The 14,243-nt window shown below is 33.3% G+C and overlaps 1 long non-coding RNA gene across 1 annotated transcript; it reads left to right on the top strand.

Moving 5' to 3' along the window:
* Positions 1–2,618: 2,618 nt before the first annotated feature.
* Positions 2,619–13,014, top strand: LOC116569466. Its single transcript, XR_004277043.1, has 3 exons — positions 2,619–2,693; positions 9,448–9,453; positions 13,000–13,014. It is a non-coding gene; the product is annotated as an uncharacterized LOC116569466 (long non-coding RNA).
* Positions 13,015–14,243: the final 1,229 nt, after the last annotated feature.

Raw genomic sequence — 14,243 nt, forward strand, 5'->3', positions numbered from 1 at the left:
CTGTACTTAGAATAAAATGTGCTTTGTACTGCCAATCACTTAATATTTATTTTAAGTACTTATTCTCTCAATATTCTCAGACTATACATATTATGAAGAAACATGTCTGTTTTGTTTACTTTATAACTGGCATCTAGTCCTAATATGAGTTGGTACATATTAGAAACTCAACAAATATTTAATAAATTCAAAATTGGTATTGCCTCACACCTGTTAGAATGGTTATTAGGAAAAAGACAAAGGATATCATGTGATGATAAGGATGTGATGAAAAGGGAGTCCTGTATTCTACTGGTGGGAATGGAAATCGTTACAGCCATTGTGAAAAAGAGTATAAGAATCACTCAAAGAGTTAAAAATAGAACTACCATCCTATTATCTTACTTCTGGATATACATCCAAAAAAAAAAAAAAAAGAAAGAAAGAAATATCTCAAAGAATTATTTGCACCCCCATGTTCATTGCAGCATTATTCATAATAACCAATATATAAACAACCTAAGTGCTCATCAGTGGATGAAAGATATATTCCATAAAGAAGATATGGAATATTATATAACCATGAGAAAGAAGAACATCCTACCATTTGCAACATGGACTTAGCCTTGAAGGCATTATGTGAAGTGAGATAAGTCAGAGGAAGAAAAACACTGCATAATATCATTTATATGTGGAATCTAAAAAAAGCCAAACTGGTAAAAACAGAGAGTAAAATGGTGTTTACCACGGGATAAGAGTGGGTGGATAGTATAGACGTTGTTAAGAGTACACATTTGCAACTAGTATTAAATAAGTCCTAAAGATTTAATGTGCAGTAGTGAATACAAACAATATTGTACTACAATCATCAAACATGCAAAGAGACTAGACTTTAATTATTCCAGCCACTAAAAAGAGCCAACAATCATGTGATAGGATACAGGCACTAATTATTGCTAGAGGTGATCAATTATAGTATATTAATGTATCAAAACAACATGTTGTACACCTTAAATTTACATAATGCCATACGTTAAAATATTTTAATAAAATGCCCCTCCCTGGGTAGGGTGTGAACATGGGGGAAGAAGTACATCTGGATGGCACTGGGGATTTTTAAGTGAAGCTTCAGATCTTTACTTCAGTGGAAATGAAAACTATTTTTAAAATCCAAATCCAAATGCTGATGACATGTCTTCCATATTTTAGTTTTCTTGGCTGCTAAATTGGTTCATAACCCAGATGACTCATTCAATAAAGCCTTATTTATGTCTACCTGTAAAACCTTATTTATGTAGTTTTTACATAAATTCCCTGAGATAATTTTTCACTGATTGCTAGTTGGTTGAAATACCTTGTTTCTTTACTAGTATTGGTGAAAATACTAGAAATAAAATCAATTATCTTTGCACACAGTGTTTAAGAGATTTGATTTTAAAACATTGTATCACATATTAATTATCCTGTGAAGATTTAATGTGAATATTAGGAACTACTGAATTATCTTAGTCCATAAATCCATCATCTTTGCCTGTAAGTGTAAAACATTGTTCATTCCTCAAGCTGGCAGTTGAGTCTTCTAAAGACTACAGTTTCTGTCCAGTCTCCACAGCCTCTCAGTTACCTAGTTACCCAGTTACCAGACTGGTGCTTGGGCTGACTATATTGTCCTTTAATAATAATAAATATTTACCATCTAGTGCTTCCCCCAACATACAATCTGCATGGGTTTTAGAGTCAGAAGGAGATCCTTGTCTATTCAATGCAGCTGAACTAGCATTTCTAACATCTGACTTAAATTCTCCAGATTGCTCGATCTGTATAATACTTTGCTTCTTGTCTTCTGAGAAAATAAAGTCCAAAACATACTTGCTGTTTGCTCATCCTTAATGATGCAAAATTCTTACTTAAAAAAAATATATATATATGTTTCTTTCCTTTTTTTTAAAGTTTCAAGTTTTTATTTAAATTCCAGTTAGTTAACATATAGTGTAATATTGGTTTCAGGGGCAGAATTTAGTGACTCATCACTTACATGTAGCACCCAGTGCTCATCACAAGTGCCCTCCTTAATCTGCATCACCCATTTAACCCATCTCCCCACCCACCACCTCTCCAGCAACCCTAAATTTGCTCTCTATAGTTAAGTTTGTTTTATGGTTTGCCTCTTTTTTTTCCCTCCACTATGTTCACCTGTTTCATTTCTAAATTTCACATATAAGTGAAATCATATGGTGTTTGTCTTTCTCTGACTTACTTATTTTGCTTAGCATAATATACTCTAATTCCATATGCATTGTTGCAAATAGCAAGATTTCACTCTTTTCAATGGCTGAGTAATAGTTCATCATACAGATGTACATACAGATAGATAGATATAGATATAGATATAGATATAGATATAGATATAGACATAGATATACACACCACAACTTCTTTATCCATTCATCACTCGATGGGTACTTGGGCTCTTTCTATAATTTGGCTATTGTTGATAATGCTGCCATAAACATCGGGGTGCATGTATCCTTTAGAATCAGTATTTTTGTATTCTTTGGGTAAATACTTAGTAGTGTAATTGCTGGATCATAAGGTAGTTCTGTTTTTAACTTTTTGAGGAACCTAACGGAAGAGCAGAGCTGGAAGCATCACAATTCTGGGCTTCAAGTTATATGACAAAGCTATAGTGATTAAGACAGTATGGTACTGGCACAGTACTATATGGTACAGACACCTAGATCAAGGGAAAAGAACAGAAAACCCAGGAATGGATCCACAATGAAATGGTAACTAATCTTCGACAAAGCAGGAAAGAATATCCAATGGAAAAAAAGGCAGTCTTTTGAACAAATGGTGTTGGGAAAATTGGACAGCAACATAAAGAAGAATGCAATTGAACCACTTTCTTATATTATACACAAAAATAAATTCAAAATGGATGAAAGAGCTAAGTGGGAGACATAAAACATCAAAATCCTAGAGGAGAACATAGGCAGCAACCTCTGTGATGCTGGCCTCAGAAACTTCTTGCTAGATATATCTCCTAAGGCAAAGACTTCATTAAGATAAAAAGCATCTGCACAGGAAGGAAAAAAATCAACAAAACAAAACAAAACAAAAAAAACAAACTTTGGAGTGGGAGAAGATATTTGCAAATGACATATCTGATAAAGGGTTAGTATCCGAAAGACCTTATCAAACCCAATACCCAAACAATAAAGAACCCAGTTAAGAAATGGGAAAAATTCTTACTTTTTAAAAATTTTTTTTTCTTTTTTTCTAATCAAAAAGGAATTTTGATTCTCTTATTTTATAGGTGATTTTTATTTTTTGTTTTTTCTTCTGTGGTTTCCCTTTCTCCACTAGAGAATTACTACCTGTTTCCTATTACCTTCCTTTCTCTCCAGTTGACTTTCCAATGTCATACAATTCCCATTCTCTTTCTCCAGATATGACTCTAAACTTACTTCTACTAATTAATCATTACCCATGGTTAGACTATTATTGGAAGTGTTACCTTAAGCTGTTATAAGAAATTCTGACTTTACAAAATGTGAACTCATGTGCATACTTAAAAAATAAGAGAGTTAAAGTAATGCAGAGAACATTTGCAAGAAAAAATGGTTTTATATTTCTGAAATTATTTCTGTCAGACTACAGGTACAGTTTGTACTGTAAACACTTTCCTATAATACAATATACACTGAATTGCCACTTTTATTGCTCACTAATGGAAAGAAAGAAATAATAGTTGAGGGAATGAAAATTACTGGCCGATTGTGTTGATTATATACATTTGCTATAGGGTATTCTACATAGTGCCTGATGTGGAATCCACCCAACCATTTCATTTTATGAACAGAAAATAAATTATAAAACCACCTTTTCCAGGATCCTCTAAACTTTTAAAATAGAAATAAATAGATTTTGTAAATGTTTTTCTTAACCCTGCTAAACTAAAATGTTCATAGCAGGGTGTCTGGTAACTATCTTCTGAAATTGCAACAGGACATTCTACATGCCTACTGGCCATTTAATTTAATGGGATTTTTATTAGTGTACACACACTGGTTATTTAAACCACAGGGGTCTTTGCAGGTATAGGCACGAAGAGAAGAGAAAAGAAAAACCAAAAGCTGCAATTTTGTCTTTTTTTAAATTAAATACTTACATTTTGTATTCATTTATTTAAATTACATTCCTACTAACTTGTTTTTCCAAAGCATTAGGCAGAATATCACTTTTAAACAGGTGTAAACCAATATAAAATATAAGGGATTTGTTTTTAAATCATTCATTTCTTTCAACTCCCAAAAAATGGTACTGTTGTGAGCAATTTGCAACCGCATTTTCTTTAAGACTGCTCACAACAACTCCGGGTAAACAGAAATAAAACTTATCTTTCTAAAACAAATTTGTCTTTATATCTGTTACCTTGTTTTATTTGCTTATGATTCATAAAATGCCAAATAAGTGCATTACAGCTTAATATCATAGAAGTAATTATATATTTAATATTCAGAAGTTTCTCCGATAGGAATTCTGGAATTTCTAATCTATGCAATCAAAATTCTATTTAACTTCATTGGAAATACATGTGTTCAATAAGATAATCTAAAGAGCCTATATTACCATTAAGGCAGCATGTTAGTGATGAATACTACCTTTGTTTTTGTTTTCTTTTTCAAACACTTTCTTTCTTAGAGTTCTGCATAAATCTTTTACTTGGGCTAAGTGTTAAAATAATTCAAAAGACTAAATCAGAATATCATTGAGAGACAATTTGTGGTATTATAAATTTTAATTTAAAAAGGGGAAGTATTAAGAATCATACATTTATCCTCCTTAGTACCAGAATATATTCAAACATTTTTAAAATCAATTTTAAAAATATAAAAAAGGAAGGGAAGATCATTTCCCAAAAAGTTAGGGGAAGGATGGTGATGAGGAAAATGAAGAGAAGGATATTAGATTTGGGGAAAGACAAGATCCTTTTGGCTCCAAAACTAGGTTTTTTGTGCTTTTCTGTGTCCCCTCCAAGTTGTTATAGTTGCTGAAATGTTGGATTTCCTGATTTGTTCTAATCTTCATTGTTTTTGAATTACTTTTGATTCAGTATTTGGGGAAGCCAGGCTGACATAATATATTATTCAAATCGAGACACTTTTGACAGTTGCAAGCGGTTTAATTTACATTGGGACAACAGATATTAACTAAGATTATCATTGGAACACCAACAGGTAAGATCAGCCTCAGCTTCAACCATCAAACCTGTGACTCAGCTCTACCAACACAGTATGACATACCAATATTTAAAATCATGACTAACACCAAGGAAATTGAAACCATCATCAGAAATTATTATCAACAGTTATAATAAGTTAAGCAACCTAGACGAAATGTATGCACTTCTGGAAACATTTAAAATTCCAAAACTGAATCAGGAAGAAACTGACAACCTGAATTGACCAATATCTAGTAATGAGATTGAAGCAGTGATAAAAATCCCAAAAAACAAGAGCCCAGAACCTGATGGATTCGCTGGAGAATTCTACCAAACATTCACAGAAGAAATAATACCTATTCCCCTGAAGCTGTTTCAAAAAATAGAAACAGAAGGTAACTTCCAGACTCTTTTTATGAAGCCAGCATTACCCTGATCCCCAAACCATGTAAAGACCCTACCAAAAAGGAGAATATCCCTGATGAATATGGATGCTAAAATTCTAAACAAGATCCTAGCTAATAGGATCCAACAGTACATTAAAAAGATTATCCACCATGACCAGGTGAAATTTATCCATGGATGGAAGGGTGGTTCAACATTTGTAAATCAATCAATGTGATAGAACAAATCAATAAGAGAAGAGAGAAGAACCACATGGTCCTCTCAATGGATGCAAAAAAGGCATTTGACAAGATACAGCATCTGTTCATCATTAAAATGCTTCAGAGTGTAAGGATAAAGGGAACATCCCTCAACTTCATAAAATCCATCTATGAAAAACCCACAGCAAATATCATCCTCAATGGGGAAAAGCTGACAGCCTTCATTTTGAGATCAGGAACAACAACAAGGATGCCCACTCTCACCACTCTTGTCCAACATGTACTAGAAGTCATAGCAACAGCAATCGGACAACAAAAATAAAGAAAAAGTATTCAAATTGACAATGAAGAAGTCAAACTCTCTCTCTTTTCACAGATGACATGATACTTTATATGGAAAACCTAAAAGACTCCACCCCCAAACTACCAGAACTCATAATAGCAATTCAGTAATACGACAGAATACAAAATCAATGTACAGAAATCAGTTGCTTTCTTATACACTAACAATGAAAATACAGAAAGGGAAATTAAAGAATTGATTCCATTTACTATAGCACCAAAAACCATAAGATACCTGGGAATAAACTTAATCAAAGAGGTAAAGGATCTGTATTTGAGGAACTACAGAACACTCATGGAAGAAATTGAAGAAGTCACAAAAAGAAGGAAGAGCATTCCATGCTCATGGATCAGAAGAATAAACATTGTTAAAATGTCCATACTGCTTGGAGCAATCTATATTTTCAGTGCCATCTCAATCAAAATTCCACCTGCATTTTTCAAAGAGCTGGAACAAACAATCTTAAAATTTGTATGGAAACAGAAGATACACCGAATTGCTACGGAAATGTTGAAAAAGAAAAACAAAACTGGGGACATCATGTTGCCTGATTTCAAGCTTTACTACAAAGCTGTGATCACCAAGACAGCATGGTACTGGCATGAAAACAGACACAACGACCAGTGGAACACAATATAGAGCCCAGATAAGGACCCATAACTCTATGGTCAAATAATCTTCAACAAAGCAGGAAAAAATACCCAATGGAAAAAAGACAGTCTCTTCAATAAATGGTGTTGGGAAAACTGGATAGCTACAAGTAGAAGAATGAAACTCGACCATTCTCTTACACTGTACACAAAGATAAACTTGAAATGGATAAAAGACCTCAGTGAGAGCCAGGAATCTATCAAAATTCTAGAGGAGAACATAGGCAGTAACCTCTTTGACATCGGCCACTGCAACTTCTTTCAAGACATGTCTCCAGGGGCACCTGGGTGGCTGAGTGGGTTAAAGCCTCTGCCTTTGGCTCAGGTCATGATCCCGGGGTCCTGCAACGGAGCCCTGCATTGGGCTCTCTGCTCAGCAGGGAGCCTGCTTCCTTTCCTCTCTCTCTGCCTGCCTCTCTGCCTACCTGTGATTTCTGTCTGCCAAAATAAATAAAATCTTAAAAAAAAAAAAAGACATGTCTCCAAAAGCAAAGGAAACAAAAGCGAAAATGAACTTTTGGGACTTCATCAATATCAAAATCTTCTGCACAGCAAAGGAAACAGTCAACAAAACAAAGCAGCAACCCACGGAATGGGAGAAGATATTCACAAATGATACTTACAGACAAAGGGCTGATATCCAATATCTATAAAGAACTCCTCAAACTCAACACACACAAAACAGATAATCATGTCAAAAAATGGACAGAAGACATGAACAGATGCTTCTGCAAAGAAGACATGCAAATGGCTAACAGACACATGAAAAAATGTTCATATCATTAGCCATCAGGGATATCCAAATCAAAACCACATTGAGATACAACTTTACACCAGTTAGAATGGACAAAATTAATAAGACAGTAAACAACATGTGTTGGAGAGGATGTAGAGGAAGGGGAAACCTCTTACACTGTTGGTGGGAATGCAAGTTAGTGCAGCCACCTAGGAAAAGAGTGTGGAGATTCCTTAATAAATTAAAAATAAAGCTACTTTATGACCCTGTAATTGCACTACTGGGTATTTACCTCAAAGATACAGATGTAGTGAAAAGAAGGGCCATCTGTACCCCAATGTTCATAGCAGCAATTGCCAGTCACCAAACTGTGGAAAGAACCAAGATGTCCTTCAATGGACAAGTGGATAAAGAAGATATGGTCCATATATACAAGGAGTATTATGCCTCCATCAGAAAGGATGAATACCTGACTTTTGTATCAACATGGATGGGACTGGAGAAGATTATGCTGAGTAAAATAAGTCAAGTGGAGAGAGGCCAGTTTCACTTACTTGTGGAGCATAAGGAATAACATGGAGGACATTGGGAGGAGAGAAGTGAGCTGCGGGAAATTGGAAGGGGAGACAAATCATGAGAGACCATGGACTCAGAGAGACAAACTGAGGGTTTTGGAGGGGAGGAGGTGGGGGTTGGGTGAGCCTGGTGACAGGTATTAAGGAGGGCACATACTGCACAGAGCCCTGAGTGTGGTTCATAAACAATAAATTCTGGAACACTGAAAAGAAATAAAATAAAATAAAATGGAAAAAGAGGTCAGATTAGGTAAAACAGAAATTTACCCAACAATTTTATGTGACAGTATGCTGTTAACAAGATTTTAAAAATCTGTAAGAAATGTGATATGAAGTAGCTTAGAATGATAAACCTCACAGAGGTTTTATGAAAAAGAAAAGAAAAAATATTAGAAAATGTAAAAGAAATGAGACTGATTTGAGGATAGGAAAACCTGTCACTTATTTTTTAAGTTAAAAAGACTTCTGACCTGTGTTCTTTTTAAAATTTTTTTAAATTAATTAACTTATTTATTTATTTGTTTGTTTGTTATTTATTTATTTATTTGACAGACGGAGACCACAAGTAGGTAGAGAGGCAGGCAGAGAGAGGAAGGGAAGCAGGCTCCCTGCCGAGTAGAGAGCGGGATGCGGGACTTGATCCCAGGACCCATGGGATCATGCCTGAGCCGAAGGCAGAGGCTCTAACCCACTGAGCCACCCAGGTGCCCCTGTTTTTCTTTTCTTGTTTTTTTTTTTTTTAATAAAATTGATCTTTTCCCTTTTAGAGCTATCACAATAACTTTAAGACTGTCATTATATGGGGCTGTGCTTTAATACCCTTTACATTCATTATGCGAAAGAAAGAAAAACAGCAGCTCTAGATGAAGTTTGTCTAAGATGCAGGAATGAGGTGGTAAGCAACTATCTAGGAAGAACTTTTCTTCTGCATTAGTGAGCAAGATTGATTGAGAGCTGTGAGATGTTTCAATTTGGAGGCCATTCTCCTTGGTAAGAGTTAACGGAGGTAGAGTACAACCAAGGTTTTAACTCCAACAACTGTTTCAGAGCCCTGTTTGGCAGGAAGATTAACAGTTTAGCTTGTTTTCCTTGTGGTCTAGCAAACTTATACAAAGTGAAGAAGGAAAGTTCTAACAAAATACTCTAATCACCCAATTAGATCTTTCAGTGATTATTAAGATAATAGAGAATATACCTATGACTTAATTCCAAAAAGGCCTGATAGGGAGAATTTTACAGAAAACAAAATCTGGTTATGTTCTACTTAAGGATAAAATGAATACCAAAAAAAACCAAACAAACCCCAAAAACACTCTTTTTTCTCTTTGTTTATAGTAAACTGTGTATTGTATTTAGCATAACATATTTATCTTAAGGTAGAATGTCCTTAGTACAGGGATTAATCAGAGTGGATTTTTTTATTTGGTAGTTTTTGTTTCTTTTTAATTGAGTAGAATAAATTAGATAGTAAAGATGCAGGATTTTCATCGAAATCAAGATTTTACCAGTGACTTGGACATATGCATTTTATTTTCTTTTTATTTTTTTACATTCATTCATTCATTCCTTTTTTAAATTTACATTCAGTTATTTAACATATAGTATATTATTAGTTTTAGAGGTAGCATTCAGTGATTCATCAGTCTTAATTAGTACTCCATGCTCATTACATCATGTTCTCTCCTCAATGTCCATCACCCAGTTACCCCATCCTCTCACCCTTTTCCCATCCAGCAACCCTCAATTTGTTTTATATGATTAAGTGTCTCTCATGGTTTGTCTCCCTTTCTGATTTTGTCTTGTTCTATTTTTCCCTACCTTCCCCTATGATCCTCTGTTTTGTTTTTTAAATTCCACATATGAGTGAGATCATATGATAAGTGTCTTTCTCTGATGGACTTATTTCACTTAGCATAATACCCTCCAGTTCCATCCACGCTGTTGCAAATGACAAGATTTCTTTTTTTTTTAATTTTTATTTATTTATTTTTATTTTTTTGATGGCGGAGTAGTATTGCATTGTGTATATATACCCCTTCTTCTTTATCCATTCATCTGTTGATGGACATCTGGGCTTTCCATAGTTTGGCTATTGTGGACATTGCTGCTATAAACATCGGAATGCAGATGACCTCTTGGATCACTACATTGTATCTTTGGGGTAAATACCTAGTAGTGCAATTTCTGGGTCATAGGGTAGCTCTATTTTCAACTTTTTGAGGAACCTCCATACTACTCTCCCGAGTGGCTTCACCAGCTTGCATTCCCACCAACAGTGTAAGAGGGCTCTTCTTTCTCTGCATCCTGGCCAGCATCTGTCATTTCCTGACTTGTTAATTCTAGCCATTCTGACTGGTGTGAAGTGGTATCTTATTGTGGTTTTGATTTATATTTCTCTGATGCTGAGTGATGTGGAGTGGGTTTTCATGTGTCTCTTGGCCATTTGGGTGTTTTCTTTGCAGAAATGTCTGTTCATGTCTTATGCCCATTTCTTGATTGGACTATTTTTTTTTGGGGGGGTGTTGAGTCTAATAAGTTCTTTATAGATTTTGGATACTAGCTCTTTATCTGTTAAGATATTTGCAAATATTTTCTCCTATTCTATCAGTTGTCTTTTGGTTTTGTTGACTGTCTCCTTTGTTGTGCAAGAACTTTTTATCTTGATGAAATCCCAATGGTTCACTTTTGCCTTTGTTACCCTTGCCTTTGGAGACATGTCTAGCAAGAAGTTTCTGTGGCAGAGGTCACAGAGGTTACTGCCTGTGTTCTCCTCTTGGAGTTCAGTGAATTCCTATCTCCCATTTAGGTCCTTCATCTCGGACATATGCATTTTAGCTAAGTGTTTGAAACAGCATTTGAAAAGTGCATGAAACTGTTACCTAATATTGTGATTAACTAATGGCTATTAAAACCCTTATAAAGGATTACCTTTTCTGTCTAAAATGGAGTAACAGAAGACTAGATTTACCTTTTCATGTGAAACAAAAACAAATAATAAAAAAATAAACAAGGAAAAAATGGACAATATGAGAGAGTGGTTTTCAAGATACAAGATACTAGACAATGAAGATAATGATTACTGACAGAGGGGGAGGGAATGATGTGAACCCCGCATGTGGCCCAGCTTAAACAAAGAGTAGAGTATCTAGGGCAAAATGTGGAGAAAGGGAACATACACAAAACCTTGTGGAATTCCTGAGTTGAAAAGATAGAATTGAAAGTCCAGAGAGACCGAGATTTCCAGGGTTTACAATACAGAACATTGGAGGAAATTAGCTTCATTGCAAACTGCTGAGATGAGAAGATCGCTCCTTTTGAGTATTTAGGTGAATACTGATCATTCATTTACCTGAAGAAATTACCTAATGCGGGCTAAAGAACCATGCAAATGTGTTACAGGCAGCAATGCTAAGATCTCAAAAAGACCTATGATTAGTGTATACCTCCACCAGTCTTACCGGAAAACCTCATAAGTAACAGACATTGGATATTCAGAGAGTATTCATAAGAGTATTGGTATTCAGAAGAATATTTCAAGTATTAAAGTATTGCCCAAGTAACAGGGGAAAAAAGAAGAAAAGGAAAAAAAAAGAAAAAAGAACCATATATTAAGCACTGCTATGTTCCTACTTTCAGAAAAAGACAATAACATAAATATAATAAATAATAAATAATAAATAATAAATATAAACATATTTATAACAAAATAAAGCTCGAAAATATTTGTAAGAATTTATATCTAGTAAACATAAGATTAAATACACAATGTCTAGTACCCATCTTTGTATATATTTTTTGTATATGTTTAAAGAGCAAAGTAGAGACATGGAGATATTTTAAAAAATCATACTTTTAGAGATGAAATGTAAAATAATTGAAAATAATATACTGGATGAGATTAACAGAATATTAGACAAAAAGAAGAAAGATTAGTTAACATGAAAGTATAGCTACAAAAAATATCCAAAATAAAACAGAAAGTCAATATGAAAATAGCATCAGTGGACAGTGGATCAATGCAAACTGCTTAATATGCATGCAATTTTAGAGAATACAAAAGAGAAGAAAAAATATTTCAAGAAATAATGACTGAACTTTCTACCAAATTTGATGAAAACTGTAAAACTCTAAATCCATAGGTCCAAGAAACTCAGCAAGTACAGGAATGTGAAGAAAACCATATAAAAATAACTCACAATCACATAACTCAAATCAAGAGCTAAAGATAAAATCTATAAAGTATCCAGGGAAAGAAGATGTGTTATGTATAACAAACACAAAAATAATAGTACATTTCCCATCATAAACAATGAAAATTGGAAATAAAAAGACAATGACAAAATAATTTGTAAAGTACTGGAACTAAAAGTGGGGGAACTTGGAAATCTGGGCTTCTACACTCAGCAAAAATATTTTTAAAATACAAGGATTAGATTAGCAGACTTAAACCAAACGTTGGCAGTATTCCCATTAAATGTAAATGTATTAAACAAACACAATTAAAAGTCAAGAGATTGACAGATTGGATAAAAAAAGACCCAAATACGTGCTACATCTAATAAATATACTTTAAATTAAAAAAAAAGATAAAGAGTAAGAAAAATGGAAAAAGATATATTATGTTAACACAATGAAGAGAATATTGTAAATGATTATATTAATATCAGAAAAAGATATATTATGTTAACACAAATCAAGAGAAAGTTGGAATGGTTGTATTAGTATCAGACAAACTAAGTTTGAGAACAAAGAATATCAGTAGTCATAAAGAAGGTTATTGCTAATGTTAAGAATGTTAATTCATCAAGATGACATAATGATCTTTACCATTAATGTATGTAATATCAGTTTCAAAATAAATGTATCAAAAATTGAGAGAATGGAAAGGACAAATAGACAAATTCAGGACTCAAAAAATTGTAATCTCCTCTCAAATGCTGATTGTGCAATCAAAAAAAAAAAAGCAAGTAAGATTTAAGACTTCAATGAAATTATCTACCAACTTGACCCATTTGATTTTTATAAATCATTCCATCCCTTAATAAACAAACTACACCTTCTCTGCAAGTGCAATGGAACATTTAACACATGACATTCTATAGAACTACATGTAAAAAAATTAAAGGAATTTAAATCTATAAAAGTCCACTTTATAGTCTGTTTTATAGTTATAAAGTCTGTTTTCTGATTGCAAATGAGTTAAATTAGAAATAAGTAACTGAATATTATCTGGAAAATCACCACATTTTGAAAATTAAATAACATATTTTCAAAAAACTGTAAGTCAGCAAAGAAACCAAAATTGAAATTAGAAAGTTTTGAATGACACAAAAATGAAATACATCATATTTGATGCTAACTACATAATACACATGAGCAACTTTATGTTATTGTATTCTGTTAGAAACGAAGAAAGTTCTCAAAGTAATAATCTCAGTTTCCATCTTCAGAAATGAAAATTAAAAAGTAAATTGCACAAAGTTGTATAAGAAAGAAAAAAATCACATTGGTAATCAAGGAAATACAAATAAGAAAAACAACAGAGAAATTAGAAAAGAAGATTATAAAATAAGTAATATATATATATTACAAATATATTTATGAAATATAACATGTCTCTATAGAAAAATCTATGGGGATGTATTTTTTAAAGTCACTTAAATGAATAGATAAGATTAGCAGGTTGTCAGCACCATACAAAAATTAATTGGAATTCTATGTACTAGCAAAAAATAATCATAAATTAAAATATAAATAACAATCTCTTACAGTATCACATAAAATGTTTGAAATACTTAGGGATAAAACTAACAAAAGATGTTCAAAACCTATATGAAAATACAACAAATACTGCTTAAACTTTTAAGAACCTATATAATTGGGGAGCTAGATCAAGTACCTGGGTAGGGAGACTCAACACTTGTAATTCCAATTCTCACAATTTGATCTGTAGTTTCACAGCAACACAAATCAATATCCGCACTGTGCTTTTTGTTCAAATTACAAAACTGACTTTAAATTTCATATGGAAAATCAAAGGTCTTAAAAAGCCAAAATAACTTCAAAGAAAAATAAAATTGAAGGAATAATACTACTTACCTTCCAGACTTTTTATTTATTATTTATTTATT

Source organism: Mustela erminea, chromosome 11 (assembly GCF_009829155.1).
Source record: "Mustela erminea isolate mMusErm1 chromosome 11, mMusErm1.Pri, whole genome shotgun sequence".
NCBI classification, from domain to species: domain Eukaryota; kingdom Metazoa; phylum Chordata; class Mammalia; order Carnivora; family Mustelidae; genus Mustela; species Mustela erminea.